This window comes from Anabrus simplex, chromosome 10, assembly GCF_040414725.1.
Source record: "Anabrus simplex isolate iqAnaSimp1 chromosome 10, ASM4041472v1, whole genome shotgun sequence".
Classification (NCBI taxonomy): Eukaryota; Metazoa; Arthropoda; class Insecta; order Orthoptera; family Tettigoniidae; genus Anabrus; species Anabrus simplex.
The window spans coordinates 71,194,622-71,216,447 of record NC_090274.1 but is presented as its reverse complement, the minus strand read 5'-3'; the positions used below and the strand labels follow the sequence as shown (position 1 = coordinate 71,216,447).

The 21,826-nt window shown below is 40.2% G+C and overlaps 1 protein-coding gene across 1 annotated transcript in view; it reads left to right on the top strand.

The window, feature by feature from the left end:
* Positions 1 to 217: 217 nt before the first annotated feature.
* The window catches only part of 14-3-3zeta (tyrosine 3-monooxygenase/tryptophan 5-monooxygenase activation protein zeta), a 200,880-nt gene continuing 179,271 nt past the window's right edge, over positions 218 to 21,826 (top strand). The window contains exon 1 of the mRNA XM_067154176.2: positions 218 to 374. The gene's annotated coding sequence lies outside the window, so the exon portion shown is untranslated. The remainder of the gene's footprint in view (positions 375 to 21,826) is intronic.

Here is a 21,826-nt window from a genome sequence, read left to right as displayed (position 1 = left end):
TTCGGGTTGTAGCTGTTGTAGCAAATGGCTTCATGGTACGATTCTGTTCTTGTGGGGTATGTTTATTCTTTGGTGGGGAGTAATTTATGGTTAAAAATAAAATTGTTACCTTTGGCTTTACTTTTATCCTAAGAATTATTATTTTATTTATTTAAGTAATTTAGTTTAGTGATATCTTAGTCAATTGGCTTGATAGGTATATCATGCTAAATGTGGACTGTCTTTTGACTAGTTTTGGTAGTTCGTATTCCGCTTTTGTAACCCCCTCTTTCGGACTGTGGAATCCATCGGGTACTGGAAGATTGTACTAGTGTGTAGATAATTGTGATCGTAGTTCTAAGGGCTTAGTTCCTACAAGGTTATTTTTATAATACGTAAGTAAATACTGTATTACGATGTGTTTATGATTGAGGTGTTGTATATACGTGATATGTGTTGGTTTACCGAGGTTGTCGAAGAATGTGCTTAAAGGGAACGGTCTCTGTGACGCATTAAAGGAGTGTCCCTTTTGCTCCACCGCCATTTTGATAAATTGCCGGTTGTATTAGGTAATTACATAAATATACCGAGAGCTATTTGTTGGGGTATATGTCACACTCTCGCATGTATTATCTAGGGGTGATCCATATAGGTACTTACAACTGTCCCAATTGTCAGACGAGTTCAGGGACGTATAGGGTTTCTTTACGTTATTCATTTGTTTCTAGATCGGCATAGGGATTTTAGCGTATATCTCTTACATTCCAGAAGTAACTAAGCTTTTTAGGCGTATGACACTATTTTGATCGTGTTCATTATATAAATGTCATTGCTAGAATTGACCTTTTCCGATATCACGATATCCTGTACCGAACATCGGGGATTATCTTGAGTAGTTAGGTTACGGTAATTTCGAACTTTACACATTTAAGTAGTGTGATGACTTCCAGTTTTGTGATGAGGAACTTTTGTGTGCGTTTTCATGAGCAGCGAGTGTTTTCGGTGTAATTTTTATTTGTTAACTGAAATAATGTAGGGGTATTAAGTGTTCTTACCTGCGAATGCTGGTCCAGTTATGTTACGGTCGTATGTTGTTGGAGTAAATTGCGTTGCAGCCTACTGCGTTTAGTAACCCTATGCCGGGCGCAGTTTGGTTTCAGTTGGATTTCTCTCAAATTCTTAAGCAAGTCACCAGAACTAGTATTATTGTGGGTCTTTTTTTCATATGGTTTAATTGACGACCGGCTAATGGTAACTATGTATGCATAGCCCAATTATGCTTCTTTCGTATAGGTTAATATCATTGTTGAGTTTGTGTTCATTATTGGGTATAGTTATTGCATGTTGAGGCAAGGTGTATGTTAAATGTAAGAGGTGTTTTGATTTGAGAAACTGCTGTATCAAATAATGGTAGCTTACCTTGTGAGAGTATATTTTTATATGGGAACAGCTGTAGGCTTAAATTATTTTTCAGTTTTGCATGAGAATTTTTGTATATTTACACAGGGGAATAGGGTTATCTACAATATGTACAAAATGAAACTGTAGGGATAGGATTCAGAGGATATGAAAGAGACGTAGCTATAGAGAAAAGACTGATGAATAATTGCAGCTCCCATCCTATTATTATATTTGTTCATGGTCATGATGGAAATGTACAAGAAAAAATGAGACAGAAGAAATTATATGCAATGGTAGAGTTTTGTAAGAAATAGGAAATGTACTTGTTGAATATTGCTGGTTTTTGTGGCGGGGGGGATTGTGATGGCAGCATGTAGAATACCTAGCTTAAGCAACGGAGGCCCAGTTATGTGAACGAATCATATCCATGAAATTTCATTGTAATTTTTGTCCTATATGGAGGAAAATTGCTTTCACACAATTTAACAGTAAAATTAGCAGTAAATTAATATAGATACGTAACTATGGCTAGTATTTTGCTGTACACACCACTTGACACTGTGCATTCCGCTTCATCGTACAGTCTTTTTGTTTCCATCCTGAGGTCCTGGTTATCTTGATCCATCATGGCTAGTGCAGGCAGTTCAGACTGAAAAATGGACGTTAAAAAGAATATCTTAAATAATGCAACGATTTTTGATGAAAGAAAACTATCATGATCCCTGGACTAATAATTATATTAAATGAGTTATGAGCTCAGGTCAACAACTCGCCCCACGAAGTAACATCTAGCAAAGTAAAGAAGCTCAAAGAAGTTAAGTGAGGAAAGACTTCCCACACAAAGCTGTTAACATGAACAATTGACAAATGACATAGTAGAATTCATAGTCGTACATAGTATGTATGTATTTCTCTAGTAATAATCGTGTTTATTCCTTTACTGCTAATTTTACTCTTAATTTGCTTGAAGGCTATTATTTTCCATTCCGGACAAAAATTATGAAATTTCATGAATAACGATTTGTTCACGTATCCCGGGGGCCCTGTTTGCTTGAAACTTGTATTAGGAATGAGAAACATATTGTTCTATGTACACAGTGTATGCAGAGCGAGTCACGTCAAGGATATAGCAGTCACATCCAGCACACCATGGTAGTTTCAAACTTGACAGTTTCTTTATTTTCACTGAATGTGGCAGCCCTGTGGCCAGGCATGAATCAAGCTCTGTCAGAGGCGACAGGAAACTTGTCTTCGTCGCACCCACCCAATAGGGACACGAATAATGGTCGCGTTTTGCAGATACAAATACTCCCGTGGACACGTAAGCATAATAATATGTCTCTCCTCTCTGCTACTTCAGGTATCGCTTTAAATTATTTTCCTATGATTTCTCTTTCCTAAACATGATCTGAGTGAGGAGGCGTGACTGGTTTTGTGGGTGACAATGGGAATTTATGGATTTGCACATGTACAGTAATGTTTCAAAATACAGATGGACACAGTAAAGAGTTAAAATGTGTTTTATACGAGTCATTCAAATTCCAAAAGAAGGTCGCTGGCTGAGCATGGAGATTACCAGACCATTTTTCTTGACCCATGCATTAAAAATCTTCTGCTGAAAAGGCAAATGAACTTTATCTAATATAATGTAATCTGGACGCTGTACAGTTCTGCTTTCATAAAAGGATGTTGCGGTAGCAACCTAGGGCCAGCATATAAATTGTTACTCGGCGTGATATGAATATTACCTTACCTTAAAAGGCTTGTTGAGGAGAGGCATATTTATCGGTGATGGTAGAGTCTTGCCATTCTGCCTCAAAGAAACTTGCTTGGTTGTGGTACACAAGCAGACTATCTCCAGTTCACTTGTAGGCGCCAACAAATGCTATTAGATATTATTATTGTAATGGTTATAGCGTCCGCCATGCCAACTTGCTACGGGCCGAGCTCATTACCCATCGCCCCACCCCACTTACGCTCGACCGCGCCAATCTTGAGCAACGTTTAAGTGCTGGGTCGGCCCTTCTCTCTTCTATCCGTGGTCGCGCCGCATTGGAAAATGGAAATTACTAGACTATTAATCTGGAGTCTTATATCTCGCAAGGTTCTTGGATACATCTAGCATCCGGACTGTTCTGGAAGGCCCAGAGCAGGTATATGAGAGGAGTAACTTGGAGTGAGAGTTAGACGGAGTGAGCGAGAGCGAGATTGAGTTTGCTGGTGTGAGTTAGCGAAGAGTGCAGTCGGTGATAGCCTGGGCTGAGATGTCAGCCTGTTGGAGCCGAGGATTCGTTCCTTTTTCTCTGATGTCTTGTGTGCGAGTCCCTTGAGGCCGGCTGCTGGAGAAGAACCTTGGGTGTTCTGGAGCAGCACAAAGGGAACACTGGGTGCCAACGTGTGCAGACTGCGAACAGGGTTCGACGGGTTGAGTGAACTATCCCGACCTGCGAGACTGACGTATAGGCTGTGGACCGTGACAGCGCTAAGGAGAGTGGCTGAGTGAGTGTAGTGTAAATAATCGATGACGCTTTGTGCGCGCGTGTGTGTAAATGGAACATGAGAAACTAAGGGCCGGTTGCATAAAAATCGCTAACTGTAGTTCAGTTTTGATTGAAGATCAGAAATGAACTTCGTTATTTTCTCTGTGTGAATTGTATAACACTAATCTGAGATCACTGAACCAAGTTCAGATTTGATCTTAGGCCGACGAAACAGAGTTGACAACATCGCTAAACAAGAGTGATAATTGCGATTGTATCGAACATGCGATTTAGATAGAAACGATCGACAATTCTCGACGCCATTCGACATTCATTTGTCTGAGATACTTAAACAAAACCGCAAAATGGAGAAGAAAGATGAGTAACAAGAAGATGCGTACTGCAAATTTTAAGAAAGAGGAAAAAGATATGTCCTTACTTCACCCTCCTCAGCAGGCATCTTGATGAATTGAGGTTTTAGAGCTGCTATCTCTCTAGTGACTTTGTGTATAGTCCTACTTGCAGTTCCTTTATTTACATTGAGTACACCTCCAATTACTATTTGGAAGCTTCCAGTTTCCGTAAAATCTTTAGTGTGAGAAGGATCATGAACATTGGATTCAGTGCATGATTTCGTTTAGTTTGTGTCCTTAATTGTAGATGTAATATTTGTTCTAGTTCAACTACACGTTTTCCTAATCGAAACCGTATTTTAAATTGTCAATCATTTAGTTCTAACAAGGGATTCCTTCTATGTTGAAACACGCGAGGAGCTCTTTGGAGTTCAAACTCTCCATTCTCGGTTGAAACGTCAGAGTAATCTGAAATCTGAAAATAGCATAACCTGTAGGCCCTAAGCATAAAACAGTGGAGAACAAACAACTTGTTAATAGTAGGATTATTGTTCAAATAATTACAATTAGCATTAGGCCTACTTATTTTACTTTAATCAACAGTAGGCCTATTTATTATTTTTCTTTGTTATTGTCATAGACACCTAAACAGATTTATTTCTCACAAAAATAATTATATTCCTTCTGCTGAACTTAGTTCAACCAGGTTAATCTGAGAAAATTCACCAGTCAGATTTGATCTTCCATCAAGAAGACATGATCTTGGATTAATGTTTATACAACCAAAATTCTAAGTTCAGCTTGACTGGAGATCAGTTTCGGGTGGTTGAACTCAGATTAACTTTTATGCAACCAGCCCTAAGAGAGCATGAACTGTGTAAGTTGTAAGCTCGGCTATCGTCTGTGTGTGTGTAAATCTGTAATTGTAGTGCTAAGTTAAAAAATCTTAGAAATAGGACGCTACCAGGTTCTGTACCCATTTATTCATTTATTTACCCTGCCAACACGTTACATTATTTAGGGCCGGTTCTACCACCTACTGGTAAAGTAGCGCGTGAGTGTGCTAGGTACCAACTGATGAGCCCACCCTAGCACATGAGGGCGAAACGCTGGCAACCAAGAATGAGCTAGCTGGAAAATTTATAATGTCCAATAACGGACCATTTATATTGGTATTATAAATTTGCTCATTCAGGACAAATATTTCAGATTCCCTATGGGAATCAACATCTATATCATCTGATGGCCAAGCAGGCATCAATTTTTAGTGATGAGACAAAGTCTCTTAGTGCATTGGCACTGCCGGTGGCTCCAGTTAGCCTACGCAGTGGCCTCCACGGTATGCACTAGCCAGCGTATTGGTGAGTGTGCTAGGTACCAACTGATGAGCCCACCCTAGCACATGAGGGCGAAACGCTGGCAACCAAGAATGAGCTAGCTGGAAAATTTATAATGTCCAATAACGGACCATTTATATTGGTATTATAATTTGCCCTCCGCGTAAAAGGATGTTTCCGTCCGACCACTCCCAGGTAGCGCTATCGGCAGCATAAATCGTCGTTACCCGGTGCGTAATTTCTCGGCCACTTCGAGGGCCCGATAAGACTTTACCTGCCGGGCAAGTTCTGAGAGCTGAACATTATTAGCTGTATTTCTGGTGATATGCAACTCAAATTAGCTTAGTATACTGAAAAAGCAGTATACTGTAACAGTGATCGATATTGTATTGCAGGATTTTGAACATTAATGCTTCCCTTTAGTTGCAACGGTCACACCAGCCTCTCGCATTGGTAGCGCAGGGAACACATTTTACACGTCAAGCTTTCGTAAAGAAACTCTAAAAGGATGTAAAATCAAAATCTATTTGGAAATCATTTAAAATGGGCTTTAATTTTCTACTTTTTCAGTTTTCGGACACGAGGTATATATTACTGTATGTGTCCTTCCTAACCCAAGCGTCTTCGTAGCGTAATGGTTAACACGTTCGCTTCGTAATACGAAGTGTGCAGGTTCGAGTCTTTATTATGACGAATCTTTATTTCCATTATTAGCGTTGTGTTAATCTGTATGCCTCTTTTAATACGTTCTTATCACAATATTATGTCTACTAGGAAAATTGCTTTATATGTATGCTACCTATAGCAAGTGATGTTATGATTAATAGCACATAGGACTGTCGCCCAGGTAGCAGATTCCCTATTAGTTGTTTACATAGGCTTGTATAATTATTTCAAAGAAATTGGAAACTATTCCATTCCCGAATTCCTCTTCCTATGAATGGATATTTATCCCGATTAGTTCTTTACATTTACAGTACCTTCCAACTTTATCTTCATAAAGTTAAAAATTAAAATGAAATGCTTTATCAATAAATAGAAGCATCTGGAACTAAACGAGGTCACAGAACTATTGCAAATAGAGCATCGCGGAGATACTTAATCAATTCACAGAAGCCTGCAGATAGAATGCTCAAAGGCAATAAGTCCGTAAAGATGTGTGTATATACGTATATGGAAGCGCGTAAAAGAGAGTTAAGAACAACGGCAGGGAACGAAAATACACTTTAAAATGTAAATTAGAAATACGATGAAAACCTGCGTACCTTCTATTACGGAGCGAGCGACTCGACCAGTCTACTACGAAAATACCTTTCAAAAACGCTGCCTTGCATGACAGGTTATAACTGGCGTAAGAAAATGTAATCTCGAGATTTTAATCCCAATTAGGTATTGATATTGAAGATCATAGATTAAAATCACGAAAGCTTGACATGAATCGTTGTCCATAACTCTTAAGACTCCCCTTATTAGGCTTTTTGGTGATAATCAGCAGACGCAAGCACAGGGAAATAAGACAATCGAAATGGGTTTCATGCATCTGACGATAGACAGCACCACACTCGAAAGCGAGAAATCGCTGAAAATCAGTCTAGCCAACTTCGTATATCGGTGTCTAGCTCCGTGTAGCTACCTAGCGCTTGCGCGGAGGTGGTTGGACGCAAGCCAAAGTACCAGCCGATTTACACCTCCAGGTAGTTTACCTCCCGGGCAGCTGCCAGCCACTTTACCAGCAGATGGTAGAACCGGCCCTAAATCATCTTTATTGTGGCGAAGTTAGGGTTCCCGGCCCTTTCTTAGACTTAACCACTTCATGTATAGGCCTATACAATATAAGTTTTACATAAAATTTAAACATATGAAATCTTTACAACCTAAAGTATAACTGAAGCAACTAAAGTGAGTAAAGTATAACTAAAGTATAAACGGGAACACATTACAATAAAAACCATACTCGCTCATTCATGCATCCCATTCACACTCAAGAAGGCCTGGAAGTGCTTATAAGATGACGCTGGCAAAGGATTTTAAATTTTGTCTTAGATTTAGCTTTCCTGATGTCATTGGGGAGTTCATTCCACCAGTTTGTGGTGGTGAATGATCTGTTGTAGGTTGCGGTTCGATGCACAGGAATTTCTAGCGTACAGCCTGACCGGGCATTGAACAGGTGTAGGGAACTAAGGTAGCGAAATCTGGTGGATAGGTAAGGAGAGTGTTTTCAGAAAGCACATGATACACCAAAGTAGTGGCATGGAGTCTACGTCTGTCATTCAGTCGTAACCGAGATAATTGTCTATAGTATGGCGATACGTGGGCATATGGTCGTATGTCAAATGCATACCTGATGCACACATTTTGGGCACGTTGAAGTCTCATGCCTTGCTCGTTTTTGATATCAAATAAAAACTATCACAGTATTCGAGAATTGGAAACAAAAGTGATTGAATGAGCTTTATTTTCAGGGACCAAGGAAATATATTTTTAAACCGCTTCAGGGGAGCAGGCTTTGATATATCTTTTGGCACACTTTCCTCACATGTTGCGACCAGTTCAATGTTTCGCTTATAGCCACACCAAGATTTCATAACTGTTTCACAATATGGAATAATGGTATTGTTAGTGCTATAGGCGGAATTTCGTATTGTTTTAAGACATGCAAGTTCTTCGAAGTACCAATCAATGATTATTGCTTGCGTTTTAAGAGGATTAATTTTGAGATTGTTACTTAATGCAAAATTACTTAGATTTAAATCTGTGTTAACTTGTACAGCACTCTGAATTTTCAGTTCTTGAGTGGTAATAGATCTGCAGATCAGCATAAAGATGATACTTGCAATGTGTAATCGATTTGGCAGCATCGTGTAAGTAAATTGCAAACAGCAATGGTCCATGTACAGACCCTTGGGGAACACTGAGGGGGTTTGTTAAGCCACTCATATCTGGTATTATTTACTTTTAACACACTGACAGCGTTTTTTGAGGTACGAACTGAAAGTTTATTGCCGTCTTGCTGAAATTTAATGAATCCAATTTTGAAAGTAGCAGTTGAGGAACGGTATCGAAAGCACTAGAAAAATCAAGTAGAACCAGTACAGTCACTTGTCGAGTGTCCATTGCGTGTCGGATATCATCAGTTACTTTCAGTAGGGCAGTCGTTGTGCTGTGTCCTTTCTTGAAACCAGATTGATAAGGGTCAAGGAGTGAGTAGTCAGTCATGTAAGTGAGGACTTGTTCGTGTACCAAGCGTTCTAGTACTTTGGAAAGGGTAAAATAGGATCGTAAAATATAATTCTTCTTAGGAATGAGTGTGACGATACCATACTTCTAAACAGTTGGGAATACTCCCTGTACATGGCAATGATTAAGTATATGCGTCAGAATAGGTAATATTGGACCAATAATAATTTTAATGAAAGATAATGGTATGTTGTCATTACCCGGAGCATCTGACTTGGAGTAAATTACACGCTTCACATCGTTCGCACCAACTTTTTTGAATGTGAATTTTACTTGATTTACTCGGGAATGAGCATTTATGGCGTTAATATCATCAGTTAGGTCATCAACTGGTTTATTATTATTATTATTATTATTATTATTATTATTATTATTATTAGGATAGTTAGGCCTATTATCACAGTCATTATTGTTAGTAATATTATTAGTGTATGTTGCTTTCGTAAAATGAGAATTTAGATAATCAAGTGGTATACTGGGTGCTTGCTTGGTCAGGCTGCGACCTATAGCCATCTGATGCAAATGTTTCCATATTAGTGCTGAACTTCGTCTGTTTATCTCTTGAATATATTTATACTTGCTGTTACGAATTAATTGCTTAACTTGATTTCGAAGAATGCTGTAATTTTCAAATCACTAGTGCTTTCAGTTCGCCTAAATCGCCTATACCATGCATCACGATTTGCCGCGACCAACTTAATTTCATTTGTTAGCCAAGGCGACGAAGGGTGCGTAACTCGAATTTGCTTCTTCGGAGCGTGTTTGTCATACAGTCCTAATATTAAAGAGTTCAATCTGTCAACCTTATCATCAATGTCATTAGGCAGTAGAATGTCATTCCATGGCAGTGATATGCTTCATTTCATATTATCTCAGTATTAAAATGCTTGAAGTCCCTTCGCATTATGTACCTGGTTTTCTACTTTGGTACCTTGAGGGAGTAACATAAGTATAGGAGATCATGGGTCGAAATACCTGGCACAGCAAGCTGTCCATGTTTGACCACTTTCTGCGGATTGTTTGTTATAATAAGGTCAGTGTGCGAGGTGTGTGGTTTATTGTGTGAACGTGGTTAGCCGCGTCTAGTGTCGGTACATTGTAATCCATGCTATGGAATAAGTTTTGTAAGTATGTTGATTCGTTACTTGTAACTGGGAGATTAGTATTGAAGTCGCCAAGAATGATTGTTTTCGTACAGCGGAGTTAACTTAGATAATGCCACTTCTAGGTCAGATATATGTTGTATGTCTGTAGTTTTTGATTATTAACCAAGAGTTCAACAAACATGAATTCAGGTCGAAATGGAATCGTAGGATCTGAAGTCAGAATTATTTTACTTTTTAAGTCGCTACGGCAATATGTAGCGCAACCGCCCCCTACACGATTTAAACGATCTAGGCAATGTAACGTCGTGTTATTCAGTTTAACAAGATCAGATTTGAGTGACTGCTGTAACCATGTCTCTGTTATACAAATACAATGCAAGTTACTGTTTCTAAATAGAGCCTGTATTTCGTCAAAGTGACAAAGAAGTGATTGTGCATTGATGTGACAACACAGAAAATATTGTTGGTGGGGAGCTAACCTTTCCTTAAGAATGTCTCCTGCCACAGCTGGTGAAGGGGAAGGTAAGGGTGAAGGTGGTCGACAGTGAAGAGGGATAGGGTCAATGACATCACGGACATGCTGTTCGGTATAAATAATTGACTCATTTACGTTGGCCATTGTCAACAGAAAAATTCAAACTACTCACCCTAGTTGTTTCATAAGCACCTCCAGAAATATTTACACAATCACTCTCGCACACACTATCACATACACAAACATTATACGCTATTATATCACTCGTTGTTATTTTCCCAGTCAATCTCATCGCTCACATAAGGCTTATTGAGCCATGCTGTTAAACATTTTCTGTCCATTGTCTTTCAAAACAACAATGCAGTTGCCGTGTCCACACCCGTCGGAGCCCAAAGTGATCACATGCCCTGTTTAAAATAGTTTTTCTGATACCTGTCAGGGATTCTGTCAGTAGAAGGCCAGTTCCTTAGGGTACAAGGAAGGAGTAGAGGTGCGAAAATACTTGGTTTTTGTACTATTACCTGACATATAGAACACTGAAGAGGGCACTATATATGACTAGGAGAGCACATGGGGACCATGTTTACTTGGTGCCTGTGGGGTAATTACATCGGGTGACGTCATACCTGACGTCATAGGGTGTTGGAGAGATATAGGGAATTAATATCCGAAAACTAAGTCCGAATTTTCGCTACTGCGCATGCGCGACTAATTTAACATTTAACATTTCACCGTGGACAAGAAAAGGTACAAATATAGAAATGGTTACTCAAGAATTATTACATAGAATGTTACTTGAAATGCTTCAGAGTTTACCTTATAATTATGTGGAAGAGAGATGTGTTCAATACGCTTGCCTGAGGCCAACTCGCCCACCCCTAGAAGTACATTTACTTTTATAACCAGAAATACTGTTTTAGACGCCATACTTCATTGTTTATAACGGTGAATGGTTTACGGAAGGAAGAGGATGACGTCGCTGACACCTAGGATGAGGCTGAGAATTTGTTACCAACCATCGCCGAAGAAAAACAAATTATGATGCGGCCAGGGAACTTTAAAAGGGTCAAGGCTCAAGAAATAAAGGTCATTTATTAGCTTTTAGGTATTTTTGCACCTCGAGGTCAGTCTGTCATGAGAACAGTGGCTCCTTCAGGGTCACACTGCCTTCGAGAGGCTTTCTATTACAAGTGATGAAAATAATTTTTTGTCCGTATTGAAAGTTTCGTAAAATATATAGGAAAATATTTAAAAAATTTATTTTGAAAAATGTTTTGACTTAAATGTCAACATCTTATATTGTATTTGAATAGGTGGAAATAAAATTTTTAAATGTTTTCCTATATATTTTAGACTTTCTATTGCCGTGACGCATACTCTCCGCACAGCAAGAAAAAAGTTAGTTTAGTAGTTATAACCTATCTTTGCACATCCAGGCCAATCTTCTTCCCGCCTCCTGATTATTATATCTCCCAATTTCAGCTTAATTTTTTGTGAACTTCAAACATTTGTTTTTAAATCCCGCCATTTCAGCATTTTTACACCAGTGGCCGGAACTCCTTCGCACATTAGCCGCTTTCAAATGAAATATCGACATTTATGAATGCAGGAAATGTGTGCGAATGTGCGATGTTCATTGAAACCTGTATATCAATTGTCAGTCTCTCGTTCTCGTGTGCTATTTTGTGTTCGTTCACATCAGTCTAGTCGGTTCCATTCTCTTTGGTCGATTCTAGAGGCTAGTCGCTAGATATGGAGCCTTTCTTAGTAATTCAGTGACAGAATTTCAATGATAATGACTAGTGACTTTTCTAGAGATTTTAGGAGCCATTTGGAGACAATTGACTAATTTTAATTGATCTCACTATAAATAAAATAAGAGTTGTCTGTACAATGCTCAGAATTTAAGAATAATATTTCCGTACCGGTCAGGACCACAGTAACAAGGAGAAATGCAAGTTTTATTTTTCCATAATTTATGTATGTATGCACATGCTCATCACGAGAAAATGGCTGAAGTGAATTTAATTAAAATCGGTATATAACGTCGGGTAACAAGTCGCTACAATCTAGGCCATAAATAACTTTATTTGCGCTAAATGAAATGGTAGTTTAGGGGAAGGCCTAAAATTTAATTTACCAGTATTTGGTATCATTGGCCCTATCGATAAATACTACATAACTAGTTATATTTTATTAAATTTCCTATCATTTATGTCTTATACATTTATACCATACTGGCTATAAGATATTCATGAATTTGGATTTTTGTTGCCAAGTCCATATCAGCACAAAGGTACGAGAAAATGCGTGAACAGACTTTTATCTCAAGTCGGGGAATAAGGAACTACAGTTTATGCTATAAATAATTTTATACACCCTGTTCGAAATGGTAATTTAGAGGAAGGTGCCAAAAATTTATTTTTTAATTACCTATCTTACTGGTCATATCAAAAAGTACTACATAACAAAGGTTATAGAGAATACAATTTCTGATTGTCTTATTCGGTTTTATCGTACCGACTATAATGATATTGGTGGTGATAGTCATTAAATTTTGAAGATGATTATAAGAATGAGAAAAGTCGTGAAGGAACGGTCACTTGAATAATAACCCAAGAGGGAGTCACGAAAGGAATGACGACTCACTTTATATTAGATGCTCTAATATCACATGAGTTGGAAGAAAACTAAATGTGAAGGCCTCCAATATAGAAAGCTCATAAAATTGATCAACATTAACATTACATTGACCATTGTTGTTATGTGCTTTGTGTATTCTGCTGCCAAATATCTCCGATAGATGGGGTTACTGCTGCATATAGAGTATAACAGCCTGCCTGAATATTGGCAGGAAGTGGCTGGGGAGTTAGATCTCTCTCTTTAGTGTGCCATTCCTCTGGTTCATAAATTTTCTGATACTACTGGTACACAACGCACTGTGGATCATCACAGTATTCCAGCTATTCGGTCCCTACTGAGTCAGTGATCGGAATGAGCAGTGTGCACACTTAAACGGAATAATTACACAGGAGTGTTTGCGGCTGTCTGCTACCTTGTCATTCTAGCTCTGAAACTTTGAACTGTTAGACACCGTAGTACTTTTAGCTGAAAATGGAAAATGTGCTGTTTTTCATTTTATTGAATATTTAATATGAATCATTGCTTTTAATTGCGACGTTCATACTGTCATTAATGACCTGTGTTGACTTCAATTGGGAAGACTATAAGAGCAATCTTTCTGGGCTCCGGTAAAGAAGTAGGGGACTGGAAATAATAATATTGCATTGAAAATTACTCACTTGTGTTCAGGACTCCATTTTGAATATTATTAGGTCCCGAAATGTGGCATTCTTAGTGATTTTGTCGGTAATATTGGTAATAATTGCACATATTAAGTATAAAGATGTGTTCATGATAGCCATCTTTGTTTGTTTCCAGAGATGTTATGGAATAGAGTGGTTACTTTGACATTGGAAAGCATGGTAGCATGGAAGTTACAATAGAAAGCATGGAAGTTACAATAGAAAGCATGGATGTTGCAACATAAAGCATGGAAGTTACAATGCAAATATGTTATTGTCATGACAGAGCTTGGCCTGGTTTTTGCCAAGATAGGTTAGAGCCACTAAATTATACTTTTTTCTTGCCGTGCAGTATGCGCCGCGGCGATAGTTAAGAGCCTTTCGAAAGGAGTGTGGTCCCCTTATGACAGAGGTTGGCCTGAATTTGCAAAGATAAATTACAGCTACTAAATTAGAGGAGTTGTAACATCCATGCTTTATGTTGTAACTTCCACGCTTCTCACCCCTCTGAAATTCCATGCTTTGTTGTTAAGTCAGAGTAACCAGTCTATACTATAACATCTCTGGAAACAAAGATGGCCATCATAAATATATCCTACTTCTTGTGTGCAATTATTACCAATATTACGCACAAAATCACTAATAATGCTACATTTCGGGACCTAATAATATTCAAAATGGAGTCCTAAACACATGCGAGTAATTTTCAATGCAATATCATTATTATTTCCAGTTCCCTACTTCTTTACCACTGCCTCTTTCTGAGAATTCTGTAGCGAAGCACTGGTACATCAGCTAGTTATTTGATCCAAAAAAAGCATTGCGCTTTGCTTGATCGCGAGGGCGCTTCATGCCTTATATTAATCTATGCATTTGCTAAGTCACGGCATCTAAGTGCATGACTGATTCACACATGTGGAGCATGAGTTCATACTATTTTCGGTAGGCTTATCAGAGACCAGTCATCTTGCTCACATACTTGCTTGTGAGGGAAGAGAGATGTGTATTTTTTAGCCTTGTAGCCTCGTATAGCAACAGCCAGGCTTTGAGACAGTAAGTGTTATAAATATATCATAGTACTGTACTGCACAAGACATGTAGAATAATCAGTTTTGACTAATTGTATCTCCTGACTTTTGGTTTTGTAAAGTTGGCAGATATGCTTTGGAGACGATTTCGAGACACAGGAATTGTTAGTTGTAGGCCAGTACCAGGTCGTTCAAGGGTAACCACCCCACATCAGGGCCGATATCTGGCCTTAACCGCCCGACGAAATCGGAGTGCATCTGCAAGACAATTGTCAGCAGAGCTTGCAGCCGTCACAGTTGTTGCCGTTTCCTAGCAAACTGTGTACCGGAGACTCGGAAAGCAGGGCTGTTTACCCGACGTCCAGCGGTGTGCGTCCCGCTCACTCCAGCACAGGGACGGGCAGGTTTACTGTGGAGCCGTCAACATCGAAACTGGACCATGAATGAATGGAGACGTGCTCTTCAGATGAATCACGCTTCAGTTTACAGAACTATTCCCGTCGCACATTAATCTGGAGAGAACTGGATAGCCGATACAACCACCGGAACATCGTGGAATGGGACCAGTGTGGTGGCGGCGGAGTCATGGTGTGGGGTGGTATGTTGAATGACCGCACAGACCTGCACATCTTCATGGGTGGTCCGAGGAACACTGTTAACGCTTGGAGATACAGGGATGAGGTACTGAGACCACATGTTCTACTCTTCAGAGGTGTGCTTGGTCCAGACGTCCTCTTAATGGACGATAATGCCCGAATGCACCGCGCTTCTCTGGTGGATGAGTTTCTGGTAGGGGTAGACATTCATCGCATGGACTGGCCAGCGAGGTCTGCGGATCTGAATCCTATAGAACATGCCTGGGATGCATTGTCGAGGTGAACTGCATCTAGTCAGCCTCCACCACGGACTCTCAAAGACCTTCGCGTTGCCCTTTCGGAGGAATGGTATCAACTGCCACAAGAGCTCTTGGACCATCTATTATTATTTATTTGTGTCAGAGGTACCAATATGTACAAGAAAGAGATACTGAATATGAAAAATGTCTCTCATTCTCCTCAACCTGATGGTTGGTGGGTAGCATGACTGTCCTCGTCCAACGACCTTCTATCCTGATGATATAGATGTTGATTCCCATAGGGAATCTGAAATATTTGTCCTGAATGAGTAAATTTATAATACCAATATAAATGGTCCGTTATTGGACATTATAAATTTTCCTGCTAACTCATTCTTGGTTGCCAGCGTTTCGCCCTCGTGTGCTAGGGTGGGCTCATCAGTTGGTACCTAGCACACCTACCAATACGCATTGGCCTCCACGATATGCACTAGCCAGCGTATTGGTAGGTGTGCTAGGTACCAACTGATGAGCCCACCCTAGCACACGATGGCGAAACGCTGGCAACCAAGAATGAGTTAGCAGGAAAATTTATAATGTCCAATAACGGACCATTTATATTGGTATTATAAATTTACTCATTCAGGACAAATATTTCAGATTCCCTATGGGAATCAACATCTATATCATCTGATGGCCAAGCAGGCATCAATTTTTGCTGATGAGACAAAGTCTCTTAGTGCATTGGCACTGCCGGTGGCTCCAGTTAGCCTACGCATTGGCCTCCACGATATGCACTAGCCAGCGTATTGGTAGGTGTGCTAGGTACCAACTGATGAGCCCACCCTAGCACACGAGGGCGAAACGCTGGCAACCAAGAATGAGTTAGCAGGAAAATTTATAATGTCCAATAACGGACCATTTATATTATCTTCTATCCTGAGCCAGCTGCTTGATTAGTTGATATGGACGTCGCCCTTTAATGCCATCGAGGAACCCTGCTCTAGGTCGTCCTCTTCTAGTCTTTCCTTCCAGTTTCCCTTCAAGCAGTGTGGTGCACCAATGACCTATCCAACTACATCATCTTTTTGCGATCATTTTCTCTAGACTGATGGTTTCTTCAGCTCTCTTGAGAACTTCATTTGTTAGCCTGTGAGTCCAGGGAATTCGTAACATTCGACGCCAGCAACTCAAATGCATTTATTCTTTCCTTATCAGCCTTTAATAGAGTCCAGGTTTCAGAGCCATAGGTCGCAATGCTCCAAATGAGCTCTTAATGAAATGCTTTCTTACTGGTAGTGATATTGCCTTGGAGGTCAATAGGATTCTTTTTTTATTGAAAGCTTCTTTAGCCTGGGCTATTCGAGAACGGACATCCTTTTCACACCTCCCATCAGATGTAATGATGCTTCCCAAATAACTGATTTACTTGAGTCAATTTTTCTCCTTCCAACCAAACATTAACATCCTGTTTACCATCCAGAGTACATTTCATTATCGTGGTTTTTGTTTTGTTAACCTTCATATTACATTTTAGTTTTAGTAGATCATTCAGTTTCTTTAGTACCGGGCGAGTTGGCCGTGCGCGTAGAGGCGCGCGGCTGTGAGCTTGCATCCGGGAGATAGTAGGTTCGAATCCCACCATCGGCAGCCCTGAAGATGGTTTTCCGTGGTTTCCCATTTTCACACCAGGCAAATGCTGGGGCTGTACCTTAAGGCCACGGCCGCTTCCTTCCAACTCCTAGGCCTTTCCCATCCCATCGTCGCCATAAGACCTGTCTGTGTCGGTGCGACGTAAAGCCCCTAGCAAAAAAAAAAAAACAAAAAAAAAAGTTTAGCGAGTTCTCAGTTTCAGCTATGAGGGCAATATCATCTGCGAAACGTATTGTTTGGTATAGTTGGCCATTTATTTTTATTCCATGGGTGGAGGTGGCTGGAAACTGGTTCTTGTACAGCTGATAGATGATTTTCTGATCTGTAGCCCACTTTCAGACTTCTAAGGGCTTTAAACATAATATTCCAGTTAACATTATCAAACGCTTTCTCTATGTACATGAACAAATTATCGTATGTAGTTATGAATGAAGCACTTGACAAATTTGCATATTACGTATAACAAATGGAAGAACATACATAAAAATCAAAAAGGAGAAAGCAAGTATTATATGAAAATATTTACATTGTATATACATTATTTACACAAATTGTGACCATTATTTGGCTACATTGATGGCATTGTTTCCAGCCGGTGCTAATTCCAACCCTGTACATGAATCTGGGCATAGACGACAGTGCAAGAGATGCCTAGAAGTCTGTTCCTTTCCACATTCGCACAATGAGTCCCCATCATGCACGATGCCCCATTTCATAAGATTGTCCTTAGATCTTGCAACGCCGGCCCGCAGTCTAACGACTTCCATATACACCATCCCTCTTCGTGACCAGGTGTCAACTTTTCTTCAATTTCAACACGTTCCGGATGATCTGGGTACCTTTGTTTCCATAGCTTAACCCTGGCCTTTTTTTGGGTCAGAATCAAGTGGAACAGAAGACTGTTGAAAACTCTTCCTGGACTTCAGTTGAGCTGGTGGTGGCTGATGTTCATGAAGGGGATGGGCTAAGATGCTGCAAACCTTTTGTCTCTCGATATTAGCAGACACCTCACGTCTGATATCAGGTGAAGCTATACCTGCAAGTGAATACAACTTCTGTGTGGGTGTTTGTTTTAAACAGCCTGTGATTAGCCTGCAGGTTTCATTCAAGGCAGTGTCGACTTTCTTTGCGTGAGCTGATTTGTACCACACAGGGCTAGCATATTCAGCAGCAGAATAGCAGAGTGCTAGGGCAGTTGTCCTTACTGACTGGGGATGGGCACCCCATCCAGAACCATTTACCTTACGAAATACAGTTTCGTGATGAAACTTTTGCCTCGAGTTTGGTGCAGTGTGTGGTGAAGGTCAGCGGACGATCTAGGGAACACCAAGGTAAACTGGAGTATTGCTGTGTTCCAGCTCCACTCCTTTCCAACTCACACGCAGCTTCCGCAAGGCTTCTTTGTTCTTTAAATGAAAGGCGCACACATTAGTTTTCGATGGGTTTGGCTTGAGGTGATTTTCCTCATAATAATCTGAGAGCATCTTCAAAGCAGCAGTGAGGTTTTGTTCCACTTGCTCAAAGTTTTTACTCTTGAGTTGCCAGGGCCAGGTCATCTGCGTACAGGAAGCTTCTTGTGTGAGGTGGAAGAGGTTGGTCGTTGGTATATATGTTAAATAGCATTGGTGCTAGGACACTGCCTTGTGGGAGACCGTTCTTCTCTTCATCTACTCCGCTGTCTTTGGAATTCAACAAGGAAACGTCGGTTCTACAACAGTGTGGCAATAATCGCTGTGAGCCTGAAATCCATAGTAAGGTGGTAAAACTTCCTGAGAACTATCTGGTGTTGTACAGTATCATATGCTGAAGAGAGATCATCAAAAGCCACTCCAGTAATATCACCACACTGAAATCAGTCTTCTATGTGCTGTGTCAGATTAAGTATCTGTGTACAGCAGTTCCTTCCTGGTCTAAATCCAGCCTGCTCTGGGATTAGAAGAGGTTCGACCACTGGAGTTATACGGTTCGGAAGCATTCTTTCGAAAATTTTAAATAGATGGCACAGGAGTGATATTGGTCTGAAATTCTTTGGATCTGTAGGCTGCTTACCAGGTTTCAGGATTGCAACCACCTTAGTCTTCCTCCATATTTTAGGAATTTGACATCATTCCAAACAATTATTAAAAAGCTGTAGGATCCATTGTTTGGTGGCATTCCCAGTGTGTTGTATCTGCTCCATACGCATGTCATCTGGACCAGCTGCCTTGCCAGTTTTGCTCATTTTTATGGCGTTTTCCAGCTCGTTCATAGTGAAGGGGTTGGACAGATTGGATATTTCTTGTTTGTCATTTCTTTGAAGTTTTGGTGGTCTTTTTTGCTTATCTGTTTTGCCATTTATTAGGAGTTGATGACATATCTGGTTAGAAGTAATGTTGCTATGTAGAGGACTTTTCGTGGGGTCATTGTTCAGACGTCTAAGTAGCTTCCAAGCTTCTCTGCTGTTTCTTGCAATATCTAGTTCTTCCATCAATTTAACCCAATGTTCTCTCTTTATTTCACCCATGCACTGGATTAGTTGTTGACCATCTGATAAGAGGGCATGCCACTTAGCATGTGTGGCCGTTAGGGTTAACCATACACCCTATTAACAGCATATTTTGTTGTGAAAGACATTGCCAAGTATTGTTGTAAGAGGTGTACCTTAGCTATCAGAACCTTTCTGACATTGTTTTCTTGGACAAGTTGTGTGAGATATGGTGTGTGATTCAGCTTCCGTTTGTTCAGCAATCCGTCTGACATTCCTATCAGGTGGTATGGCCTAGTTTAGTGATTATGTTTAACTTTATGACACTAGTGTACTTCTGTTTAATTGTCTCCCCCTTTCACTCATTTCCCCATTTCCAGGTGACACTGGGCAGGGGCAAATATGGTTCCAGTCCAGATTCCATTGTCCTACGCTGTTCTTCGGAGTCCATCCATCATAATCTTGGTCTTCCTTCATCCTCTCTTCCCTGTTATCTGTCTTTCTAGTGCTTTTCTTAGTAGTTTTTCTTCTTTCATTTGCTTGACATGTCCAGACCATCTCAATCTGTCATGTTCAGTTTGTCATTTAGTTTTTGCACATTTAGCTCTTTTTGTATGTGTTTATTTCTCACTCTGCTCCTTGTCTTTTGCACCATATTCCTCAGGAATTTCATTTCAGCTGCCTGTACTTGTCTCGAGTCATTGTCCAGCTTTCTGTTGTATATGTCATGGAATGTCTTTATTCCATATTAATCTCTGTACTTGGTAAAAGGTGCTCAATTGTATCCTAATTTCCATATTCAGTCTTCCATTTTCTCTTAGTTCACTTCCCAAGTATTTGAAGTGTTCTCCTGTTTCCAGTTCCCTTGTCTCCAATTTTGATAGCTCCCTTTTTTACTTCCTCTACTCCATCACTGGTTTTTTTTTGCCCACTATCATGGTCATTTGCAAACAGTCTTTCTTCCATCTTTTGTTTGATACATGCGTGGATTTCATTCATGGCTGTGATGACGATGGACTTCACAACAAAACCACATGTTAATGTAAACTTCATGTTTTAAGCAACACTACTTAAAATATATATACAAAAACTACTCTGCCACAGTAAATGTTTCACCTGAGCAAAGGCAACAACACATTTCTTACTGGAATTGGTAAAGTGGGCGACTTCATATATCAGCCTAACGTTTTATTACATCAGCCCCCTCAAAATTGGTTGGCTTGAGTTTGCAGACAACTTTGCTTACCGCAGCTGCACAAGATAAGGCCACCGTTAGACTAGCATCATGCCACTTTTGCAACACTTTAAAATAGACATATACTTAATATGGTGTTTCAAGGAGAAATAATCCACACCCTCTCTCCCCCTTCCCCCGTAAAACCCCCCTGTGGGTGGGGGCGGTAGAATAACACCCACGGTATCCCCTGCCTGTCGTAAGAGGTGACTAAAAGGGGTCCCAGGGGCTCTGAACTTTGGAGCGTAGGTTGGCGACCACGGGGCCCTTAGCTGAGTCCTGGCATTGCTTCCACTTACTTGTGACAGGCTCCTCACTTTCATCTCTCCTATCCGACCTCTCTTGGTCAACTCTTGTTCTTTTCAGACCCCGACGCTATTAGGTTTGCGAGGGCTAGGGAGTCTTTCATTTTCACGCCCTTCGTGGTCCTTGTCTTCCTTTGGCGGATAGCTTCATCTTTCGAAGTGTCGGATCCCTTCCATTTCTTCTCTCTGATTAGTGTTATATAGAGGATGGTTGCCTAGTTGTACTTCCTCTTAAAACAATAACCACCACCACCACCTTCCCCCGTAAAAACTGTAGTTGTAAAAGAATGAGGTTCATCCTTTTGAAGAATGAAGATAATGAAAGTGAGTGACGTGGATATGGGGACACCCTAGTCCTTGCAAACATTCTGCGGTACTGTTGGGATGGCTTAAAAACTGAATTTGACTAAAGCGGTAAAAAAAACTAAAATGAGTCTGAAGCGGGTCTGCAATGTTAGTTACAGGTAAAGGTCCTATGTTCATCTCTGCGCTTGAGCCCTTTCGGGGTTGATCTTCCTTTTTTTATTTGCAATACGTTGTGAATGACTGTTTCATCACTATGCCATTATAGATCAGTGGTCTGCAAGGTGGGGGATGCGCCCCCTTGGGTGAGTGTGGAGATTAATCTGGTAAG